The sequence below is a fragment of the Oreochromis niloticus genome, linkage group LG1 (genome assembly GCF_001858045.2).
Source record: "Oreochromis niloticus isolate F11D_XX linkage group LG1, O_niloticus_UMD_NMBU, whole genome shotgun sequence".
In the NCBI taxonomy this organism is placed as follows: domain Eukaryota; kingdom Metazoa; phylum Chordata; class Actinopteri; order Cichliformes; family Cichlidae; genus Oreochromis; species Oreochromis niloticus.
The window spans coordinates 35,524,170-35,545,310 of record NC_031965.2 but is presented as its reverse complement, the minus strand read 5'-3'; the positions used below and the strand labels follow the sequence as shown (position 1 = coordinate 35,545,310).

The window sequence follows — 21,141 nt, the reverse complement described above, 5'->3', positions numbered from 1 at the left end:
AGTTTTTCTTCATAAACCAGAAGAATTTTTGTGTGCATTCATATTTTTGCACATAACAGTGAATGCGATCCAGTGACAGCATATAGGATTGTTTCATGTACACAGCTCTGTCTTTGAACAGAGAAGCTCACCTTCTATCCAAAGTGTTTGCAAGGGACAGCTAATCAGAAGAAGGTGTTTGTGAACTGAGGGGCTGCATTAAGTATGATATAAATAAGAGTTATTTTGATCAGATATTCATGCACATCTACTAGAGCCTGAAAATAAAAATATGGCATTAGAAGTGGGCATATGAGCCCCACTTTAAGGGTAAAATCACTGGTCCAGTGTGGAACTGGAAATGTAACCTATTAATTTAACCAGTAGCTTGTATGCAACCGCATCCTTCCTCTTAACATGGATTTCTTGCTCTGTCAATTTGAAAACAGTACAGCTGCATCCATGAACATCAATGAATGAACATAATTTTGTGGCAAGATACAATTTCGTGGGTATTTAATATTTTAGCAGCTGTATTTAGACTAGCTGGCAGACAATGAAGATGGTCCAACAGCTTAGATTTTATGTGTAGTCTAAAATCTGCCACGACACTTTGTTTGGAGGCCAGTTTGAACATGCAGTGTCTGGTTAAATTTTGCATTGTTTTACTTCCTTTAGCCCCCAAATAATCTAACCTGGAAATTTGCTTTCAGCTTTTAACAATGTCTTATTGAACCTCTTTTTTCCTATTTCTTTAGCAATGTCTCAGCACAATCTATACTGAAGTACACCATAGCTTTCTTTTATGATGATCTGTGTAGCTATGATCTTTCAAATCTCTACTGTGATGATACCATATAAGAGAAGCCCATTTTGATAAGACTCCAACATGTAGTTTAGTCAGATGTGATATGTAGGCTTTCAACAACTAATGCCACTGTAACCGGTGTGATTCTGCGTTGTGTCTGACAATAAATGTAAAAGAAAGAAAGACCTCCAAGTACATAACTTGCCCACTCCAGCTCCTACGACCAAATACAAACAGTGGGGAAGAGGGTTAGCTCAACCCACCACAACTTCCAAGCTAGCAAGAAGTATATATTCATGCTAGCATTTATGGTGCCTAAAACACATTTATGATATACACATAGTACACACTTATAACATCTAACAAAAAAACAGGCATAATAATGACAATAATTGAACTAAAATCGCAATCAGAAACATCCAGGTGGATAAATATGGATTATATGAGCGTTTTACAGTGTTGGGAAATAAATTACCAACCTCTCCCACAGGGGAATTGTAGAAAAGGGGAGAGGCAAAGGGGGTACACTGTATTTATAGGGTTGCACCAAAGAAGAAGAAGAGAATTAGGAGGGGCTTTAACTGATAATGGACATAACTACAGGCTTGGAGGTCCTAAAAGTCAGGTATAAAAGGAACGGTTTGGGGGTTTAGAACACATTTTGTGTAATTATAACAATGTGATTTATGACCCCGTTACACCACCATACCAGTTTCTATTTCTATCAAAGCTATACCCCCTTCTCTCAGTGGCAGGCACAGACCTGAAGACTATTTTGTCCCTTTAAGAAATGATGTGTACAGGCAACACTCAGGAGCTTACTCTTGATGCTTTTTGTCTAGTTTGGTGCAAGAACAGGCAAGTCTCCTGAAAAGCACTTCAAGCAACCTGTTGTCCAGGCTGTGTAGGTTGGAGAATCTTGCTGGATCTTACCACAATAAAGGCATAACAAAGAGTGCATACTGAAAGTACACTGCAAACAACTGCAGGGTGTTTTGAGATAGCATTGTCTAAGGAACTAGATCTTGGCTGCAAGACACTGCATTGTTTGATAGGCATATTCTCTTAGTTTTCCTCTTTTTTTTACTGTGTTGCTATTTTTGCCTTGTCTTTGTATAGGGATTTGTATTAGATCCAGCTAATAGGTGAACAGGAGATATTATAGGATTTGCTAATGTTTGTTGCAGGCTTCTTTTATTGAGCCATCTCGCCCCTTTTTCATCTTGTATTCCTACCAGAAAACCTGGCTGTATAATGGTGACAGATCCATTTCCACTTCTACTGAATGTTGTGGTGTGATGTGTTAAAGGCGTGTACTTTTACCTCAGTTACTAATGTTTGGCTTTGCTATGGGAAGGTCACAGCACATATGTAAGCAAATAGGTCAGTCCTTGTTTGTTACATATTGTGTATGTGTTTTTATTGTTTTTAAATTACCCTAAAAGTGATTCAAATGATTTCAGAAAAATAAGAATAAAAATACAGAAGCAGCATATGGTTTTGAATGTGAGTACTTACAATAAAGACCTATTTGATTTGTCTCTTTCTTTTATTTGACAGTCAAAGTAACATGCTCTCTTGAAGAGAGAGCAATTTGTGGGAAGTGGTTTCTTTAACCACACAAATGCTTGCTGTACACACTATTAAGCCTCACAGTGTTTCTTTTCTGTCTCTCTCTTTTACACACACACACACACACACACACACACACACCGCTGCAGTCCTATATCTCTATCTTGCATTACCAAAAGACACTCCTGGGCAGACGTCTTCCCCAGAGGCTAGTCTGTGCAGAGGGACGACTTGATGGAGTGGTGCAAGATGGCGGTAAGACAGGCCGCACGGCCAGGGGGACTTGGACTGTGACATATTACCTTTGGAGAGCAGCAGCAGGGCCACTCACAAGAAACCTATTAGCAGAAGCATCTGCAGCTAGTACATACACAGCTCAGCTGTATGTAAAAACTACCACCGTACAATTTCTGGCAGCATCCTTAAACATAAAAACACATTGAATATTCACAACCATCAATTACTGTGTACACAAAGAGTGATATGAAATTGTGCACAATAATACCACCAAGCACTGTGTTAAAGTTACAAAATGTAACATTTCTCAGTTTTACTTGGAATGACCCCAAGCCATATTGGGAATTTACATATATTTATTGAATGGGCTAATTCACTGAAGCAATCAGTTAGCCCAGAGGCCATGTTTTATCATTGGGGGATCGACTGCAGCTGCTTGGGGTAGCGGATCATCCTTACACCTTTGAGAGAGTAAGAAAAAAAGGGGAGGCAGAGTGGAGCACAAAAACAAGAACAAATGGGTGTACAACAAGTAGGCACTTATAGACATACAGTCAGGTGAGCGTTTGGGGTGTGTACTTATATTATCACAAATGTTTCAAACAATGTTCAACGGAAGAGAAATTTTTCCACCTGTCAATGACATTATCCGCTTTACTTGTAAAGTGATCTTACAAGTAAATTTAGCCCATGTAAACAGTGTTGGGGAGTAACGGAATACATGTACCGCCGTTACGTATTTAGAATACAAAATATGAGTAACTGTATTCCGTTACAGTTACCGTTTAAAAAGGTGGTATTCAGAATACAGTTACTTTGTTGAAATAAATGGATTACACGGCGGTACTTTCCTGTTTCATATTGTCGCGGGTCAGGATTATTTGGGTTAGTTTGACAGCTATGTTCTGTTGTTCCAGGCAGCAGCGTTACGGTTGCCATGGTTACAGGGTGAAGCGCTCTCTCTCTGCGTGTTTCCTGGGTGAGAGAGCGCTTTTTTGTTGTTGTTGTTGTTGTTGTGCTAAGCTAAAAGGCAGAATGCTACAGGCATGGCCCTAAAGAATGTAGCCTCATGGGCAGTGTAGTCCGTGCTGCAGGGAGAATGGACTACCATACACGTTATGTGTCTGTGAGCGAGGGAGGGAGAGAAAGGAAAAGTCCGAGCTGTCACGGAGCAAAAACGGGAGCTGGAAGCATGTAAATATAATAATAACCACTGCAGCCAAGAAGAGTGCCTGACGAGCCCATTTGTAAGTAAATGGTAAATGGCCTGTATTTATATAGCACTTTACTAGTCCCTAAGGACCCCAAAGCGCTTTACATATCCAGACATCCACCCATTCACACACACATTCACACACTGGTGATGGCAAGCTACATAGTAGCCACAGCCGGACGATCTGATTTCCTCGTGTTGGCGTTGTTCCCACATCATCATAATAAATGTTGTTCCAGGTTCAACATTGCAAGTGACCAATCACCTTCTTGTGGCGTCATACTTCTGCGACTTTTAATATAAAACAAACAGGGGCTAAAAGAGGCTAAACTTTCATATGGTATGTCTCTGGCAACATTAACACGATGTCCCAGGGACAACATTTACACGATGTCCCAGGGACAACTTTAACACGATGTCCCAGGGACAACTTTAACACGATGTCCCAGGGACAACTTTAAGACGATGTCCCAGGGACAACATTTACACGATGTCCCAGGGACAACTTTAACACGATGTCCCAGGGACAACATTTACACGATGTCCCAGGGACAACTTTAACACGATGTCCCAGGGACAACTTTAACACGATGTCCCAGGGACAACTTTAACACGATGGCCCAGGGACAACTTTAACACGATGTCCCAGGGACAACATTTACACGATGGCCCAGGACAAATTTGTAAATTTCTGGATTACTGTTAATCTCCATAGAATCAAGAACTCATGTCCAGTTTCACGGCTATGGACCAGTTAATTATTTTTCCAGGTGATAGTTTGATTCATAGATTCAGCACACAACCATTAGTCTAGGCCTTTTAGTTCAAATTCTCTTCACTTATGTTTGTAAAATGATCAGGGAAGCTACTGCAATTTTGCCTGACATTGTTATGACAGCTATATTCACCTGTACATTTATTATATATCATAATATATTGACGGGAGAGCTATATTCACCTGTACTTTCATAATAAATCATAATACATTGACACGCAATTCTCTGTCTGGAGAACACTGGTTCGCAAGTAGCCTATCACTAGCAAACAAACAGCTATCCATTTCAAGGAAAACATATGTATTATGCTTACCGTTTAATAAAGAAAAGTATCTTGAGAGGAATTGAAATTGCTGGATCGGCGGACAAAAGGCGGTTTCCCGAAGAACATTTGTTTTTTTAAGGCGGGTATTTTTCGAAGTCGCAAAAGTATGACGTAAATGGCCTGTATTTAAATGGCCTGTATTTATATAGCGCCTTTCTGGTCCCTAAGGACCCCAAAGCGCTTTACATATCCAGTCATTCACCCATTCACACACACATTCACACACTGGTGATGGCAAGCTACGTTGTAGCTACAGCCACCCTGGGGCGCACTGACAGAGGCGAGGCTGCCGGACACTGGCGCCACCGGGCCCTCTGACCACCACCAGTAGGCAACGGGTGAAGTGTCTTGCCCAAGGACACAACAACCGAGACTCTCCAAGCTGGGGCTCGAACCGGCAACCTTCCGATTACAAGGTGAACTCCCAACTCTTGAGCCACGATCGCCCCACAGTAAGTAAGCTGTGGGGCGTAAGCTAGTAAGCTATTAAGTAAGCTATTAAGTAAGCTATTAAGACTCAATTGTACACTGTGTTCGTGTTTTCCTCCGGAAAAAATAAGTTCCGTTGGAGCAGCCTTTCAACGCCTCTCTCTGTCTCTGGCAAGCAAAGTTGACCCAGACAACAAAGTAAAGCTAGTTTTCGGCTACCAGCCCGACACGGAACCCACTGTATTAGCCCGAGGTCCCTTTACTACTGTTCGGAGCCGCGGACCTTCAGTAACAGTAATAAATCACAGCAATAGTACATTCACGTAGTTGTAAACAGCATGATAATATATTAAGTAATCCAAAGTATTCAGAATACGTTACTCTCATTGAGTAACGTAACGGAATACGTTACAGAATACATTTTGGGCCATGTATTCAGTATTCTGTAATGGAATACATTTTAAAAGTAACCTTCCCAACACTGCATGTAAATACAGTAGCTTTACACTACTGTGTACTACCGATCGAGATTCAGGTTGCAGGGGGAGCAGTCTGAGCAGATAGAAGTACAGATTTCCCTCACCCTGGCAACATTTGGGGGACATTAGCAGCTAACAGAGAGATATAATCTCTTAAGTCCTGGATCTGTCCTGGGGCCTCCTCCCTGTAGGACATGCTCAAACCCCCTCATCTAGGTGCTGTTCAGGAGGCATCCTACTCAGATGCTTGGAACACCTCAACTGGCTCCTTTCGATGGGAAGAAATAGCGGCTCTAATTCGAGTCTGTCTTGAATTACCAAGCTCCTCACCCGATCTCTAAGGGAGAACCTAGCCACCCTCTGAAGGTTACTCATTTCCACTGCTTGTATCTGCAACCTCATTCTTTTCGTCACTACTCAGGGCACGTGAACATAGATAAGGGTTGGACATAACTGGTTGACAGCTTTGGTGCAGTGTCTGCATCACTGCCAACACATCCGTCTGTGAAACTCATGCTGCACTTTCCCCTTGCTGGGTTGTTGTCTTCACCTGGGGTAGTAACTTGGTAGTTTGCAGCTGAAAACCATGGTCTTGGACTTGGAATTGTTGCAAGCTGGAGATCACCATCTGATGAAGCCGACTGAACCACAAAGTAGAGCCCCTCTCTTCTGTCCACAAAAATTATGAACAGAATCAGTGACAATGGGCAACCCTGGCAGAGTCCAGCACACACTGCAGGTAATCTAAACCAAGCTCAACTCTCAGTACAGTTGTACATAAACTGAATGGCCCATAACAATGGGCCACACATACCATACACTTGAAGCACTCCCAACAGTGGTAGAATGCCTTGTCCAAGGCCACAAAACACAGTTTGGACAAATTCCCACAAACAACAGTTGCTTCAGTATTCCAAGACTAGATTCCTCCTGAACCTGAGGTTCGACTAACGGATGGATTTCACCAGCGATCAGTGCACCACCCCGGATCTCCCAGATTTACATGTGTTTGCTCAAAGGGGGTCATTTGATGGTTGGGGCTTTCTCTGTATTACAGTAGAGTTACACCTTATAATACACAATATAAAGCATTTTGAAGCGACTGCTGTTGTTATTTGGTCCTATGTAAATGGAATTGAATTGAACTGAAATTAATCAAATTGAATTGATAGTGAGTTTCACACCTCATACCCTCTGCTTCCATTACAGATGTGGGATTGAGTGAGTTGGAAATGTTTTTTCCCCTGCCTGATCCTCAGTTGTAGTAGAAGGAGAAGTAGGAAAAGAGCACGTTTTCCCACTCCTGAGTTGTCTGACAGTTTGCCAGAATTGCTTTACAACCAGCTGAAAGACTTGTCCCATGGCTTCCAGTGTTGGGCAAGTTACTTTGAAAAGTAATTAATTATAGTTACTAGTTACTTCTTCAAAAAAGTAACTGAGTTAGTAATTGAGAAAGATTCTAAAAGTAATTAATTACTTGAAAAGTAACTATTGCATTACTTTAAAAAAAATGTTTAACCCTCTGGGGTCCAGGTTATAATTGGCCATTTTTAACTACTTTTGATTTGACCTCTACAGTTCACCTTTTAAAACGATTTACTTTGCCTTGTTTGGTATCATCCTTTTCAGCACAACCTAACGTAGCTGAATTTACAGTCATGTTTTCATTTTGACATACTGTATTAACACAATTGATCTAAAATCAGACAAAAAACATAAAATCTGAGTAGAAAAAAGTTATTTTTACTGTAACAACCACAAACATGTTTATTGAATCATATTTCATAACTTTATGCAAATATAAACTGTCAATTTTAAAATCATATGCACAAGTTTTGCAAACAACAAAGTTATTTGCAGCCATTTACCTTTTACCCCTTTTTAAATAACAATTTCAAACTATTTACATAACAATCAGCTGTTCTTCAATAAGATGCCACACAAATTATTTGTGCCACTCCCCCAAAAAAATTTCTGTCCACTATAAAGGAGACCATCACAGCCTGATACCTGCAGGCCTGACAGCAGCAGGTGTATCACTCCTTCTGTTTTCTACCTGGAGACAGCAGTCGCCTCATTGTTCTGACACACAACACATTAACTACACACTCCAAACACACTAAACGTCACAAATCTCTCACATCTCAAAACTCGCTCTCTCTCTTTTCCTGCTCTTTCTCTCTCTCTCTCGCCGTCACTCCTAAAACTTCCCTCTCTTCCTAAACAACCAAATGTCATGTTGCCATATCACTTTTGATTGGCTGACATGGTGCATTTTTCCACCAACACGAATGGGCTGTTCTTTGTTCTGTTTTTTTATTTTTTGCTCATAAGCAGAGAGTGCTTGCTAGCGCTGTCCTTAGACAGTAAATGTGACAAAACTGTTGAGGAAAAATGCCGCGTATATATTGTTTATCATGACTCTGGTTTACGTGGCCTATCAACACAATTTAAAAGCTGGTATATGTCACCTTGTTGCTTTGTCATCTTTAAGTGGTCATGTGATTGACTTACCACGACTACTTTATTCTTCCTCAGTCAAACAGCAGCACTCATGCGATTGTTTTGCCCCCTTAGCTCCAGGTGTTGTGCCAAAAAGTGATCGTCTGACAGAAAGTGACTGCTGTCCGCGGGAGCGCGCACAGCTGCTAAAAGCTGTAGCACCCAGATTACTTACATAGTCAGCTACTTCCGTGCAACTGATATAAGGTGCGGTAAACTGAACACAGCTTTGTCTGTTTGTTGAAAAATAGTTACAAGATGGCGCCGAGTATGGCAGCCTCGTCGCGAGCTCCCCCAAGCAACAGCTGTTTTTTGTGTTTAATTTTACTTTTTCTTTATTTTTTCACGAGTAGCACATGTCTCCTTGTGTACGACCGACAAACCTTACTGGACATAAAAGACGGACTTTCTCATCACTTTCCGGAGTTCAAGTTCAAGTTTTGCAACACGGACCCTCCGTTTGCAGACCCCCCATTCATCTCACCTGAGACGCCTTTGTTCTGGGCCTGTGGAGGCCGCAAACGCCGACGCAGAGGGAGAAGATCTGGCGTTCTGGTTCGACTGAGACGGCGCACTAACAGACCACCTTTACCCAGTTTATTACTGGCTAATTTGCAGTCTCTGGAGAACAAGCTGTGCGAGCTTCGGGCACGGATCTCATTCCAGCGAGAGATGCGGGACTGCTGCGTGATCTGCCTCACAGAAACCTGGCTATCGGACAAGGTACCGGACTCCGCAGTACAACTACCGGGGTTCTCTGTGCACCGCGCGGACAGGTCACAGGAGCTTACTGGGAAAAGCAGAGGCGGTGGTGTGTGTTTCATGATCAACAACAGCTGGTGTGATTATGCGAACGTGCACCCGGTCAAATCCTTCTGCTCACCGGACCTGGAGTACCTGATGGTTAAGTGCCGGCCATTCTGGCTACCGAGGGAATTCACAGCAGTGATTATTACGGCTGTTTACATTCCCCCACAAGCCGACACTGACCGAGCACTCAGGGAACTGTACAGCGCGATCAGCAGTGAGGAAACCGCACACCCAGAGGCGGCGTTTATCACGACCGGGGACTTTAATAAGGGTAACCTGAAGAAAGTCTCACCAAAACTACACCAACACATCCATTTCAACACTCGTGGAGACCGGCTTCTTGACCACTGCTACACCTCTTTCCGGGATGCGTACAAAGCCCTCCCCCGCGCCCCATTCGGCCAATCAGATCACCGCTCCATCCTGCTTCTACTCGCCTACAGGCAGAAGCTGAAACAGGAAGCTCAAATCCCTGAGGGTGGTGCATCGTTGGTCGGACCAATCGGAGTCTACGCTGCGGGACTGTTTTGATCACGCGGACTGGGAAATGTTTCACGTGGCTGCTAAAGACATTGATGAGTACACAGACTCAGTCTGTGGATTTATCAGAAAATGCGTGGAAGATGTCGTCCCATCCAGAACAGTTAAATCATTCCCAAATCAAAAACCCTGGATTAACGGAGATGTTCGCACGGCGCTGGCGGCACGGAGCACCGCTTTTGCCTCCGGGAACACATCGGACTACAAACACGCACATTACCAACTCCGGAAGACGATCAAAGCAGCCAAAAGTGAGTACAGGGACAGGGTGGAGCAACAGTTTGACAACCCTCGGAGTATGTGGCAGGGACTAAACACGATCACAGACTTTAGAGGGAAAACCAGCACACCGCAGACCACGGCCTCTCTGTGTGAGGATCTAAACGTATTCTACGCTAGATTCGACACAGCGAACACCATGAGACCGGACAGTGTGCGCACCGCGGATGACGTCAGTGCGCACACTGTGTCTGAGGAGGATGTGCGGAAGTACTTCAGGAGAGTGAACCCACGCAAAGCTACTGGTCCGGACGGGATACCCGGCCGCGTCCTCAAGTCATGCGCGGCTCAGCTGGCTGGAGTGTTTACACACATCTTCAACCTTTCCCTCTCTCTGTCTGTAGTCCCAGCCTGCTTCAAGATGGCCACCATCGTCCCTGTACCCAAATCCTCCACCATTTCCTCATTGAACGACTGGCGACCTGTAGCCCTGACCCCCATCGTGAGCAAATGCTTCGAGAAGCTGGTCAGGGACTTCATCTGCTCTGCACTACCCGACTCACTGGACCCTCTACAGTTCGCATACCGCCACAACAGGTCCACTGATGATGCCATAGCCCTGACACTCCATGCTGCCCTGTCACACCTGGAGTAGAGAGACACGTATGTGAGAATGCTGTCTATAGATTACAGCTCAGCATTCAACACCATCGTTCCCTCGAAGCTGGACAGGAAACTGCATGATCTAGGACTGAGCAGCTCCCTCTGCAGCTGGATCCTTAACTTCCTGTCTGACAGACGCCAAGTGGTCAGACTGGGCAGCACCACCTCATCCCCCATCACACTGAACACTGGTGCTCCACAGGGGTGTGTACTGAGCCCTCTCCTGTACTCACTCTACACCTACGACTGCACGGCCACTAGAAACTCCAACATCATTGTGAAGTTTGCGGACGACACTACAGTGGTGGGTCTTATCACCAACGGTGATGAGACGGCCTACAGGGAGGAGGTCAGCGCCCTGACCCACTGGCGTCAAGACAACCATCTCACCCTCAACGTCGCAAAGACAAAGGAGTTGATAGTGGACTTCCGGAGGTGCAGAGGAGTACACACCCCCATCACCATCAACGGCGCCGCTGTGGAGAGAGTGAGCAGCTTCCGCTTCCTTGGTGTACATCTGGCTGAGGATCTTACGTGGTCAGTACACATAGACAAAACAGTGAAGAAGGCGCAGCAGCGCCTCTTCTTTCTCAGGAGACTGAAAAGATTCGGCATGAGCCCCCGCATCCTCAGGACCTCTATCGCTGTGCCATTGAAAGCATCCTCACTGGATGCATCACCACCTGGTATGGCAACAGCACCGCCTACAACCGCAAAGCTCTCCAGAGAGTAGTGCGGTGTGCTGAACGGATAATTGGAGGTGAGCTTCCCTCCCTCCAAGACATCTACAGGAAGCGGTGCCTGAGGAAAGCGGGGAGGATCATCAAGGACTCCAGTCACCCCAGCCATAAACGGTTCAGACTACTTCCATCAGGAAGGAGGTTCTGCAGCATCCGGTCCCGTACCAGCAGACTGAGAGACAGCTTTTTCCACCAGGCCATCAGACTGCTGAACACGTCATAGACACCTCACCCTCACTACTGGAACTTCAACATTATGCACTCTATACTGTACATTAATGCCACTGTTTTGCACATGTCCGACTACCAACCTCTGTATATTTTATATATCTTATTTTATTGTTTACTTTATTTCATTTGTAAAACATGTATATATATACACACACACACACACACACACACACACACACACACGCACGTAGAAAAACATATTTAGTACACACGTTCAGTAATGTATATACCTTTATATATTGTACATATATTTATTACTTTAGATTAGCCATTTTTATATTTTGCTTGTTTTACGTTATTGTATTTTTGCACAACTCTGTTGCTTGTGAAGCTCGCACACAAGAATTTCACTCACATGTACTGTACCAGTGTACCTGCACATGTGACGTGACAATAAAAGTGATTTGATTTGATTTGATTTTGACATCACCGCACCACATTTTCTTGTTAGTAATGGTAACGGCGTTGTAACGATAGGAATAGTAATTAGTTAGATTACTTGTTACTGAAAAAAGTAACGCCATTAGTAACGCCGTTACTTGTAACGCCATTATTCCCATCACTGATGGTATCACAGAACTCCTCCCACACCTGAGTTTTTGCATCAGCCACTGCTAGAGCTGTGTTCCACTTGGAGTGTGAGTATCTGTCAGGTGCCTCTGGAATCTCACTAGCTAACCAAGCCAGATGAAACTTCTTCTTCACCTTGATTGATCATCTCTGGTATTCACCTTCTGGTTCTGGGATTACCGCCATGACAGTAGTTGATTTACTTGTAGTTTATGTTGCCATTGTATGAGAGCTCAAAAGAACACAGGGACTACATTTGGGATTAGATCCTGCCATGTCTGTCCAACTCTGTTCTCCACTGCATTTAAGTATTCCAAAATTTTTTTTTTATAACTCTGCAGCTTTGAAGTTGTTTATGTGGATCTCACTGTCTGATGTGGCAGGTACATGAAAAACTCTGAAGAAAGACTTATACAGACAGCTATCAGTAACAAAAAACAACACACATCACTTGTTTTTCTACCCACCTACTGATGTCATCACTGTGAAGTTGTATCTTTGTGGATGATTCAGTGATACAAATGTGAAATTACAGATAAAATAAGTCAAATTGCATCTTATATAAAAGATACTTTTGTAATTTTGGAGAGGTTTGTGTGAACACCATTTTAGGTTAGCTTATCTTAACCACCTTACAAGTGCATATAAATACACATTTTTTTCTATGTTGTCTCCTTTAATCCATGACAGAAGAATTATATACCGGTTCATTTCTTGGCTGGGACCAGTAACTTCCTGGAGTGTGTGCTACTGCATGCATTGACACATTTGGCTGCACATGGTTATCTGAGCTTATAACCATAATCTGCCAAGTCAACAACAGTATGGGTCCACTAATAACAGAAAACAATCCTCATATGTTGATTCCCCCAGTCTGCTAGCTTCTGACTGTGACTAAGACCAGAGTCTGCTGTGTGAGCTATACATATGTACATACATCTCTAGAACATCAAAGCAGATTAGCATGTGTTCATCTTACACTATAAGGAATTAGATCCAGGGATTTTTGAATTATGTGAACTTCAAAATCACTGCAGTGATACGGTAATCCAAAATCCAAATAGGACTGCTTAGGAATGTGAATACAAATAGTGTGCTTGAAGTAATTATTACAGAGTCCAATGCTGTTGTGCTTCTATACTTATAGAATAGAGAGAAAAAAAACATGTTTGGCTGCCCTCATGTGGATTTGACAACAGCAATGGATTACCATAAATTTGTTTTATAGGAACATATTAAGAGTCGAAGAATGTAAAAAAGAGATTATTACAATCTCTGGGTGTCGGGATTTCTCGCGTCACTGTTTCTTTCTTTTTTTCTAGAGAGATATGCAGAAGGAATGGAAGTGTCAGGGAGGGCAGAAAAAGGATTCTCTGCAGACATTCTGTTTTTATGAATAGCAGATAATTTCACACAGACCAAAAATGTGGCTTGGCCATGGCTTCTTTATGTACTCCTATCTTAATATCATTTCAGATCAGGTTTGTTACATCTCCTTAAAGATAGATCTAATTTAAAAACAAACTGTATTTTCAGCGCAATCAACATTTTTGATTTATTCAGTTAACAGGACTTTACCTTATAAAATATATAACTGATAATACAGTCAAAATTTCTGTAAAAATGTAACACCATTAACTGCACACTTCTGCTTTTATTATACTCCACAAACTAGTTTCCATTCTTCTCTACCACCAACAGTAGCCATACTTCAAGAAAACTAGCGAAAGAAAATACAAATTTAGTTCATCAGCCACTTTAAAAAAAAAATACATGGTACAATGATATATTTATGAAAAAAATAGGAGTTGGTTTGGTAAGATAAACAGCTGGTGTTACTGACTCTACTTCAGAAGAGGATAGCATGGCAGGATGATGTAAAAAAGTAAAGGAAAGAAAAAAACAAGCTTAAACCACGAGTGATGAAAAGGAAAGTAGAAAACATTATGGAAAAATTGCCTACGTGATTTTTTTATTTTTTTTTGGAGCCATTTTTCATTTCACTGGCAGAGTGAAAGCTTCATTTACGGTGCATCATGCTGAAATTGAAAATGTGCATAAAGAGAGATGGATGAATACACATCATGTAAGACACTTCCAAGACCATTAACTTTGATGTTAAATTCATGGTAAACCTTTCAATTCAGCTGGAAGTTTAGATGAGAAATCAAGGGAGCACCAAAACAGAATTCAAAAATCTAAATGATCAAACTTCTGAACTTGGTAGCGGTGTTATTACAACATTACCTCTGTAGCTCTGAATAAAGTAACGCACATAAGTGTTTCAATCAAAGACACATTGAGTTACTGGCAAACCACTGTTAGTTAGTTAGCCAGATTTATTGTGTGCATTTCTAAACTTAAAGGAGCAAAGTGTCCACCAAAAAAAAAAAACACCCCAAACAGCTGCACACACTGATATGTGACAGTTTCAGGAGCATCCATGTTGTTGCAACTATTACTGCTGTTTTGACGCTGCTACGACATTTATTGCTGACCTTTGGCAGCGCTCTAAGATTAGTGACAATCAGTGTTACCTTAGCCATGTCGAGCAAGCAAACACTGAACTTAACCTGGTTTTCGTCGCTCAGACTTGTGGCTCACTTATAATCAGGTGCAGTTGCACAGTCACTAAGCCTACACTGCTTTACAGAGGATTATATTCAGACTGTGGAATTTTATGTCTAAAAACCCAGTATTTGTTCAAAAACATTGCAAATATATGTCTTATTAATAGAACATTACAGAAGCATGCTATTAAATTCTTATCAGATAGCAAAGGGATTCAGCAGGGCACTGGTGTTATGACAGTTCACATTGGTGATCGGAAATAGAATAAATGTTTGTTGCATTTTCAAGCCTCATGCCCAGTCTGTATCTAAAAGCAGGCTTTCTGTTTCTGTTCTATTCAGGTAGCTTACATCAGTTGACTGTAGTTATCAATAATGAATGCAATGTGATGCATATTTAGTGTGCTGGAATTAATTCACAGGATTCCCAAGGGTGATTGATGCAATATACTGCATTTTGATCAGTGCAGTCCTCACAGCAAATGAGATGGACTCTGTGAATAAAAATGTTTCCACTTTCTCAATGAGATGACATATTATAGTAGCAGAGAAATGTGTTCCTTGTGTGTTTAAATTCTTCATACTGTTTAGACTTGACCCGGGACAATTATTCTTACTCACCTGCTGCCAGCTGTTATATTTTTTTTTATTATTTAACAGTATACTGTGACATTGAAACATTTTTAATCTTTTACTTATAGCATTATTTATGGATGCAGTTTTTACCAAAAAAGTTTAGCAACCCCGTTGTATGCTACCTGCAAAGTGCCACATGACACAAATACAAGGTTAGCGTCTAGCTGGAGAATGAACTGAGAGGCCAGTGAGTGGTTAGTTCTACATGCCAAAACATAGCAAATGATACTTAGTGCACACACACACACACACACACACACACACACACACTTAGAAAGTGAGGAATGAGTGTGCATTTTCATATTTATCATACTTACTTGGCAAAAGCACATATTGGTACACTATTTTGCATGGATATATATATTTTGATTAATAAGTGAGATTATTCTCATGGGACAGCTGTTTGGTTTCAGTCAATAATGAAAATTCAGAGAGGAATTGTACCGCTTAAAAATCTGACTTACCCAGTGAATGCCTTTGTATATGTTGGACTTCTAAGGATGTCATAATACTATAATAGGACTTACAGTGGGTATTAGCACGACTTTACAAACTAATCAAAGAATTACCCTTGAGTAACACAAACTGAACAATGTGCTTTGGTTTCTTCTGTTTATTAGAAAGGTGTGTAATGCAGCATCAATCCACGTCTGTGCACAAACGATATGTCATTTTTGTCTCCTTCCACATGCATTCATCGTTGAGCTTTGCAACGTGTTTTTTTTTCTTTCTTTCTTTTCTTTCTTTTTTCTTTTTTTTCCTTGAGGAAGCGGCTTGAAGCTGTCAGGGCCCGCTTTCCGATAACAACCTGGGGTGGAGAATGACACCTTGAGAGTGACAGATGAAAAGGAATCAAATTCTCCCTGGAGCCAACTGTATGGAACTGATACAGCCTTCCCCCCGTTTCTCTACCCGTAAACATTCCACAGCATTAACTTATTTAAATAGAGGGTCAAGCCTTATTTTAGACACAAGACCTGTCCCAAGGAGCGGAGCAGGAAGGGGAAATTGAATGGAAGTTGAGGAAAGAAAATTGAGTAATTGTCCTTCTGAATTAATGCCTTTTAATCTCTTCCTTAGCTGCTGAGTGATAATGAAAAAGTACGAAAAGGGCACTGAGACTTGGCAAGGCGAGGTTTTGATTGTGCCTTTGCAATAACACAGACTTACTGACTTAATATGAGGGCAACCAAACTGAGACATATTCTGATGAGAGCCCTTAAGAAACCCCATTCAAGTATCCCTTCCCACTTTATACATCTGGTCAGGAATCAGCCGTGTAGTCAAAGAAGTGCCCGAAATCCGTGCCGCATACACCCAGCATCATTCTGACACTTACCCTGGCTGTGAAGAACACTCAGGATGAACTTCATCTGTGATCCTTCAATTAAGTGCAAGAAGCACGTTGGTCTGGCTTTTATGAAGGTAGCTGACATTATAAGTAATGCGTGTTTTACTCCTTAAGGTTGAGTCCATGGAAAAGGTAAAGGTTGGGTGACTCACACACAGCTGCAGAGATTAGAGATTGCTCCCCCGGCACAAGCGTTTTCTGGGCATTCTGGGCTTCTTCCTCTGTCTATCACTTACCCTCTTATTTCTTCTGAGAGCGAGATCCCATGCTGTGCTGCAGATTGAAGACACTGCGTCTGGAAATCAACTGCTTGGCTAGGTAATTTGGCTAATGGACTAATCTCAGCTAAACTTTTGTAAATGAGGGTTTTATGAGGTGACTCTGAGAAAGAAACATTTCGCCAATGTCATGGATGATAAACATGCAATTGAGCAATCACATTGAGATGAAAGCTGTACTGGAGCTGTAGGAGAATGGAACTCGGTGTCCTTGTATCTCTCTACGGTAATAATGACTAGATCTGTTATACAGATATGCAATCTCAATTTGATTTTGAGACCCAGTAAATCATAGAAATGACTGAATGTTGTTTTAGTTCTAGTGAAGAAGGGCACTCAAAACTTCCAAACTTTGTTACGATATCTTCATTGAGAGGAACATTTCATTTCCAGTTATAATAAATTCCATTACCATTTTCTTACTAATCCCCCCTGAAGGAAATTTCTCTTCATTTTAATGAATTTGCTTAAAAGTTTTTATTCTGTAGTTGGAAGTGGACTAAAAACATTTGTTATTTAGCAGTTTGTTTTGTGTTTCTCTTGCAACTTTAGTGCCTTGTACACTGGAACTGTGGGGATTTTTGGGAATAACATTCTGCACACTTTGTCACTCTCTGCACTGCAACAAGCATCTGCATAATATAAAAAATACATAAAAATCAGTGAGTACCTTTGGTCATTAGTCCTTTCTCTGCCTATGGAAAGCTGCTTCATCATGCAGGAGCTTTATGAATGGCCCACATTTGCAGAAATGAAATGATTAGGTTTTCGAGAATTTAAATCAAAGATAAAAATGCAAATATCACAAAGCACAGAGCTCGGCTCTCATCTAATGATTTAAAAGCTCCAGCTTCCATAAAGCCTTTATTACATCTACAGAAAGGTTACTTTTCTTATTTACTGTATTCTTAGTAATAGTCACTCATCTCTCTGAAAATGTATGAAAGGCATATTGCATTTGGATTTTTTTAATGAATCCCATCAACTAATCATGGCCAGACAAGAGAGACTGGAGAGATCCCTCCAATTTTAATTTAGCATGGGAACATTATTGAATTTAATGCAAATATCATTAAATTCAGAACCTTTATGCAAGCTGTATTCTTCATATCTGTATTTTTAGCATTACGGCTGTAATGCTCCTTCACAAAGCCTTAAAACACGACAGGCGCAGGAAATTTATAGCTCTTCTGTCACATGCTGTAACTCTTTATTTTGTCCTTCATCCCCTAGCTCAGAAAGCAATTTCTGGCAATAGTGCAAACTTTGAAGCCAACATGGCCGCTGAATGAACTGACAGACAGACAATATGTCGGTTCTGATTAGGACTAAGAGGTGGTGTGATAGAGGAGGACGGGGCCAGTGAGGTCTGCCACGCCGTCTCCACTCATACTGCTTGAAGGAACTCCAAATTGTCTCACCCTGGAGGTCAAAAGCACTCTGGATGCAAAGCTCTCTCTCTGCACACACATGCGCGCACAAACACACACATATAGATGCACACACTTCTTGTTTGCCTGCTGACTGTGGATATTGCAGATCCGTGTCCGGTCCTTCAGCGATGGGTAGGTGATTGGCAGGTAAATGGCTGCTCTGTTTACAACATGGCCGTCAGATCCAAGCCCACACTGTCCTTGACCTAAAGCTCTACCTGAGCTGCATAAATTTGGATTAAATGTTCTTCCCATCAAAGGTAGCCAGAGGACCTGACCCTTTTGATTTCCATTGCAACAATAACCCTGCACACTGACACAAACAGCACAGTCCTAAATGAGAGTAAAAAGTAATATATTTCCATTGTGGTTCTTGCTACAGTTTGTCCTCTTAGGGAATTTATTCAGTCGTTCCCTTTCATGACAATCAGTTATGGCATTTACTTATACCTATTTAAAGTTGTGATATTCTACCTATTCAGAGTCTAATATATATGTTTTATTTAAACTTAATTTCTCTGTTGCTTATATATTTTGTCTGTGAGCACTACCTTAATACATATAATTCATTTGACAGCATGGCACAACAAGCTTGTGTTTGTATTAGATAATCCCTAGAGTTTGATTTGAGCTTTTAAGATTAGCCACAGGCTGTTTATGTTGGGAAATTTGCTTTCTTCAGACTTGATGCTGTGTATGTCCCATCTAGGTGCCTTCTGCAAGTTAAAATTCCTATGCAGTCCAATGGGCTGAAAAAGGGAGGGGGCCAACAGACTGACAGCCTGAAAAAAGGTGCCCGGAGGAGGCCTCAGCATGTATGTGTGTGTGTAAATCAATGTGCCAGTGGACACTGTGTATATGTGTGTTTGAGAAGTTTTTTTTAAAAGTTTTTTTCTCCTGCAGGTGGTGCTCTGATGGCAACTGGAATGCGGTCTACCCCTACTCACCTCCCTTCCCAGCACTATGTGGTTGCCTCCAGCGAAGGTCTATATGTTTTGTGCTGCCATTTTTACCCCTTGTGAAAACACATTTACACATATACGCATGCAACATTTACAAGCACATGTCTCCACTGGCACATGCCTACCTGGCTCAGCTCCTCCATTATGCCCCCCCCCCTCCCATCCTGCGCCCCGCCCTCCCCTCAGTAGGATAACACCTGCAGTTAAGGTCATTGCCCTGCCTGCCAGCCTCCTCTGCTGCATTAAAGCTTCACTCTGTTCTTTGTACTCAGCGGACTGCTTTTTGATCATTTGTTTGCATCACACAATGCGTTTTTACAGCACATACAGATTCTCTTTGAATATATCAGTCCTGCCCTCAGGGAACCTCACCATGCTCTGATCTGTCAATGATGGAACCATCTGTAAAATGTACATATTGTATGTCTCTCAACTCTATTGTATATAGCAGCCAAAATGGCTATATACAATAGAGGGTACTCTCAGATGAAGGAAGTCTATCAAGAGAACTAACTAAGGGAAGTAACTTTTCTTTTTCCCCAATCGTGCTTACCTCCAAGCCACACTGGCAGTGAACCAGTCGGATCCCTCAGATTTGATGTTTCAGAAAATCTTCATTGATTCATTTCCCTTTTTATTAGTCTAGCAGTCAGTGTGGTAGACGCCAATAAGAAATAAGACTGAAATTGAGCCCTCCAGAATTCCCATAGCTGAGCCTGTTGAATTCTCCCTATTTTAATTGTGACTATGCAAAGATACAGTGGAGCAGTCAAGAATTATATTAGACCCCCTTTTAGTATTTACACGTCATTCATGATACCAGGCTCAACTGTGCTATTATTAAAAAAGTGGAGCAGATTTTAATTGACATGTTTCATTAATATGCTCCTTTGTAACTTGAGTAGAGAGAGCCAGTAAATGCAGAAGGAAAAGGGGTATGACATGAAGCAAGAGCCTGGGAGGTCAACTGTGAATGTTGCAATTACATATTATGCACCTTAGTCTTTAAGCTGCTGGACACAAAAAAGATTCAGTGAGAGATTAAGTGAGTTATGATCCCAATTTTCTTTACATTACTAAAATTATGTAAGCAGATACTCCTCGCTATGCACCACTAAATGCCCTGACAGCTATTTTTAATTGCTTTGATATTAACGAAAACTAAAATCAGGAGTTATATTCTTTGGTCTGTGATTACCAACTACAGTTATTTGTGTTGGGCATCAGTGATAATAAGATACCAGAAAAGTGCAAAATCTTGGTAAAAAAACAAAAAACAAAAACAAAAAACTGAGGTTCTCATACTCAGTCGTGCTAATATTACTACCCCAGTCTACCCCCCTTACAGCTTGAAATGCTATTTCTTCTGACTGTAGTTCATTAAACTGCAGCAAGGCTAGATTTTGTTGTGTAGTAAAGGGAGAAAAATGACTATAGGGACTCCATAGTTTGCCTTACATACTGGATGCATCCTGTGTGGACTGTGTGGACTGTGTGTGTATGTTTTCTGTGTCTTTGTTCAGAGTTGTCTTTTTATGCCCTCGTCTCCTCTCGGCTTGACCACTGAAATACTCGTTTAACTGGGCTTGCTGAAAAATCAATAAACAGGCTTTAACTGGTACAAAATACAGCTGTCAGAGTTCTAACCAACACCAGCATACAGAGCACTTTACATTAGTATCTCCACACTGGATCCCTGTATCTTTTATAATAGATTTGAAAATATTATTACTAGGTTACACAGCACTCTCTGGAAAAATAGATCTTGACCACAATGAAATGACTTAAAAACAAAAGAAAGGTTTAACAAGAAGAAAA

The 21,141-nt window shown here is 41.6% G+C and overlaps 1 long non-coding RNA gene across 1 annotated transcript; it reads left to right on the top strand.

Annotated features, from left to right (window-relative positions):
* The first annotated feature begins 16,025 nt into the window (after positions 1 to 16,025).
* On the top strand, positions 16,026 to 19,730 carry LOC112847397 (uncharacterized). Its single transcript, XR_003220932.1, has 3 exons — positions 16,026 to 16,968; positions 19,071 to 19,176; positions 19,265 to 19,730. It is a non-coding gene; the product is annotated as an uncharacterized LOC112847397 (long non-coding RNA).
* Positions 19,731 to 21,141: the final 1,411 nt, after the last annotated feature.